General features: G+C 36.7%; 1 pseudogene; it reads right to left on the bottom strand.

Moving 5' to 3' along the window:
* The window catches only part of LOC137995900 (uncharacterized), an 8,411-nt pseudogene that overhangs the window by 3,150 nt on the left and 261 nt on the right, over window positions 1-5,000 (bottom strand).

The raw sequence follows: 5,000 nt of genomic DNA, 5'->3' as shown, positions 1-5,000 counted from the left end.
CAGGATGTAAACTTAAAGCTGCTTTTTTCTCTGTGTGGCAATTTTTGGAATATCTTTAGAAGCTCTGATAAGGTTACATGATGGCTGGAGGACCTATGTGTAAAACAGAAACGAAGGGAAAGAGAACAACAATGATAAAACAAAACACCAGGAATTGCTCATACTTAGCAGAAGAAGTTACTCCACAAATTCTTTCCTTGGGCACTAATCCGTTTGTGGTTTATTCGGTTCTTTCTTTGTTCAGGAATCAAAATCGAATTTTTATTGTCAACTGGAATTAAATAACAATTATCTGCACTCTTTTGGACATCAAGAAAAAGTTGATTTGTTTGTTCGTTTTGCACTAAAATGCGAGCAAACGAGTGCTTTTTTAATCCGTTTGCCCAACTGGTTTTTCGTTGGGCATTGACAGTAACATGAAAATTTTGTTATAAACCCGTATTCGCAATGAGTTCTGGTAAAATTAGTGTAAATCTCTCAGAAGTTTGTTTAAAGCATGCAAATGTTATTAAGTGTTGGAGCAGATCGTGTTTGAAGTTCATCGTGGTTGCTTGGCCATATTTTGCTGATTCTAGTACCAGGTCAACCTTGCGTGTTTCAATGAAATACATCAAAATGCTAATGATCTTGTTTTTAGAGATAAAGTGGAATAAAACTCTTCTTTGACCTTGAACTGACAAGTTGTTTTTATGGCTTCCAATTTTAGCGTGATTCCTATTCCCTGGCTATTGTTAGTTGACTCTGAAATGGCTTTTTTTCCTTTTCCATTCACTCACAAAGGGTGTGCTTGGTTTCTTTTAAAACTCATGCGGTTCAAGAAAAAAGTGTTGCCAAACTGGTGAATTGCAAAGTACATTTCACTGAAAAAACCGATGTCGCACTCATTGCTTCGTGATTCATGCAATATCAGTTCTTAGGGTAAAATTTACTGTCGAATTCACTAGTTAGGCAATGAATATTTCTATAGAAGAAAGCAAAGGAAATGATTTAATTATAAAAGCGGCAACCGGAAACATCAAAATGTGGACAATTGGAAACCCTTGATTTTCATACCCAGGAAGCTCCACTTTTAGGCTTGCCTAAATCTATTTATTATGCATTGGTTTCAGTGTTTTTAGCTTGCCAGGATTTGAAGAGTGGGTTGTGGCCCCACCACAAAATTGGAGACCTTTAGATCGCAGTATGAGTATGAGGTACAGTACGAGACCTAAATGTAGTACTTATGCTTTCAAGTATTGCATTTCACACTAATCTCATAGCAATAGTCTCTTTTTAACTGGTCAGTAACAGGGACAGGTGAGCGCCCTGGGAATGTAACTGGATTGTAATTTAAGACCTACTCTGATCTGAGGGCCCCTAATGTTTTGATTTGCAGCCCTGGTAATCGTTCAGTATAAGAAGTCAGCAAACTTAGCATGGACTCTGCAAACCATTCTTAAATATTTTATTTTGGCCCAGTCTTTTCAATCCATAGCCGTTGGTAATTTTGGTTTTCTTCTGTATAGTGGTTTTCTAAACTATTTTAGCTGGTGGGGACGGGTTTCTAGGTAAGGGAGTGTAGGATATGGAACTATATATACACTAAGACAAAACTTACTCCACTGCAAATCTACAGTTAGGGCAAACTGTACAGACAAATCATTGTAGCAGGCACATATACACTTTCATAATTACCACTAGAGAGCTTGTATTCTACCCAGTCCTTTGTGCCTTACAGTAAGTTCAAACACTATTGTACATGTAGCTTCTAATTAAAGCCAGGGAAAACTCTAATATCACACTTCAAATTGTGACGGAGACATAAGGAGCCAACTACCTCTGGCTTAGGACGTTGCTTGTGCATGTTATTTTCAATTGGAAGTAAATTTGATTTTCTTTCGTCAATCAACAGAGAAAAAATGAAGTTCCTGTTAAGGCTGTCAAGATAATCATACAAGAAGCATTTAATGCAGTCAGATTCCAAGATGTTGCAAAAAAACAGATCATTGCCTATGTAAAAAAGTTTTACCTGGCCGATGCAAAAGAAGTGGCGACCTTGGAAAAAGAAAAAGCTGAGCAATTGCTCGCAATGTATCTCAAAAAAGAGAACATTATTTCTGTTCCTGAACAAAATCTATCTGCTTTGCAACGGTCCGATGTAAGCAAAGTGAAAGCCTTCTAGATCTGATGCATTATGAGATGACTATAACCTTAGGTTTCTTGTAGTTTTCCTGCACATTGCATGAAATGTTGTCAGGGGTGAACGCATGTTAGCATAACCTGTCTACATGTGAGTTTGAAGCTGTTGATATTGTTGAAATGTTAGTTAAGGTGTTAAAATATTGTGCAGGTATTGTCGTACTATTTTTTTGTTACATCTTTACATCATTTATTGCTTGTTTCCTTTAAATGGTGACATTCTGAGCTGATGGTTGACAGACCAGTGAGTTTATTCAGTCAGTGTATACATAACCACAGCATCAGGAAAATCCCCAACGCCCTCCCCCCAAACAGGTTTTGGCAAAGTTTAGAGCAAGTGTAATGGGAACTCTTCTCCAACATCCCCGTACTACATAACTGTGAGTTTCTCTGCATCAACCTGGCCCAAACAAAAGCGCACAGTAGTTTCCTGTAGTCACTGAAAACTTGTACTGCTTTAGTCATGTAACAAATATCCCTTTCAGTTTCATTTATAAACAAGTGATACACTGATTCACGTCTCACAATGCAACTTTTATTTATTGTTAATTGCCTGCAATTCATACATTTGCACCATAAGAAATTATTAGGGGGATATGTGTTGAGTTAGATTGATATACATGTATGTTTGACTTTAATATTAGTGAGTAATATATTTAGTAATATTTTACCTCTACGGAAAAAGTGAAAGAGTTAATTGAAAAACTACCAGGGATTTTATTGTAGTACAATCCTTCCTGGAAAATAAAACCACATGAAAGAGCTGAGTTATTACAAGAGTACTTTAAATGAACAACAAACTGACCCAACTGTAAGTGAACTTCATTGGAAACTAAATAATGCTTGATTTTCTATAATGGTAAATACCCGGAGGGTGGGGGGTACTCCCTTTTTAGGGCTTAATGGGGACATGCGGCCAGCCAGGGTATGTTTTTCGGGATTTTTCTCGTAAACAGGGTATCGAATTTATTATTTTTTGTCTTAAACTGGATATCTTTTCTCGGACAATAAACAGCAAAATGTTTACAAGCTCTTGTTAATTAATATTGACTTCCATTGACTTTGGCAGTGATACCATTAAATTTCCATTTATTACACAACAAGAAAGCCACACAACTTGTAACCGCAACTTTTAATCTATTATAACAATAGCCTGGTAATCGTTTGTTTATCAGTTTACAAAATAAAAGGTTTCCTGTTAGTCCCAAAAAAGCAGGCAAAAACGGTGGGAAGAATAACTTTAATACCAAAACTACTACTCGTAATAAAATGTTATGAGTGTTTTTCACTAGACTCACGGGTCTAGACTGAGTCCTTGTAACAACTCGTGTATACTAAAATGAAATATAAATCAAACAAAAGCGAAGTGACCCTGTATTTAATGCGTGTCATTTCTACGTCGTGACAGAAGGCAGCTAATGTAGCTCCACGTGGAAACTCAGTTCCCTCAAAGCTCTTTTGATCTCCACTGTTTTGTGCCTCGACATTTCAATCGTAAGCTGTACTCAGACATTAATTCCTCCTCCAGTTTTCCGGGGACCTCTTGGATCGTCAAAAGGCTCTCCACTGACCTCACTGGAATAAACATGGTATTTCCAGGTAAGTTGATTTGGTGTTTTGTCATGCCAGCAATCTTTGATTCGATTTAAGATAATGTTGATAGTGGCTCCTATTGATCATGCCGGTAGCATGAAATGTATGTGTTACCTAATTTGTATGCATGCACGTTTTAAACTTAAGATGGCTCATAATGGCTTCTAGCACTTTCTAGTCCTTATTCAGTTTTGGCACTGTTAATCATTTGCTGCTCCGATAATGGTATCAAACCAATAGCCTACTATTGGTTAACAAGTTTTGGTAATTTTCTTGACATAAATAGTTACCATAGCAACAGTATAACCAGTTAAATTAACTCGAAAACGAAATCTGTTACTACGGAAAACAAAAAGTGCAAAAGACTGAAATTATTTGTTCAAAGCTAACGTTGTTTTGAAACGGGAACAATGCATAACGCTTTTGTAAATTAACTGAAAAGTATACTAAATTGTTCATGTTGCTTTGTTTATAAAAAAAGAAACATTGGATAATTATTTTAAGAGTAACTTGGGTAAGCTTTTGCTATTTTACTAGACCCTAAAAAAGGCGTTCAGTGCTTAATGTTAGCGTAAAGAGTTCCTTGTTACTCTGTTGATCAAGCTGCAAATAGTTTTGTGATTGCCAATGGATTAAATAAGAAAGAGTTTCGATATCTATTCTTGTTTTACACAGGTTATGGTTTCGGGTTAAATGTCTTAAAGCCGAATTCTGTCTTAAACAGGGTAGGAAAGTCAGGGTATGAGGGGCCACGCCGCACCGCCCCACCAAGGGATATACACACCTGCCAACCCCTAGAGTACGAAAATCTGGAGACGTCTAGATAATTTTCGTCCGATGATTGCCGAAGATTTCCCGACAACTATCGAAGATAACTGAAGGTGTAGAAGGATTTTTGACGACTTCAAAACTGGACTCACCAACTGTTTTTTGCCGAAAAAAATTGAATTTCAATTAAATCGGTTTTTAAGCAATTATACTCACTATTGTCAGTTGGGCATGGGAAACTTGTCTGAATGCATGAGATCTATCAAAACCGAGTTTGAGTAATAATGAGTTTGAGTGAGTTTGCAGCCTGAATAGATCTTATCATGATGGTTTTGGAAGCCATCTTATCAATAATGAGAAGGCAAATACATCTGAAATTAACAGTGTTTGTGTGGAAAAGTGATTTAAAGTAGTTTTTACAAACTGCACTTCTGAAAGTTCATGAATTGCAAACTTTAGGC

Source organism: Montipora foliosa, chromosome 3 (genome assembly GCF_036669935.1).
Source record: "Montipora foliosa isolate CH-2021 chromosome 3, ASM3666993v2, whole genome shotgun sequence".
NCBI lineage: Eukaryota > Metazoa > Cnidaria > Anthozoa > Scleractinia > Acroporidae > Montipora > Montipora foliosa.
Note: the sequence above shows the minus strand (reverse complement) of the source record. Positions and strands in the feature narration are given on the sequence as shown.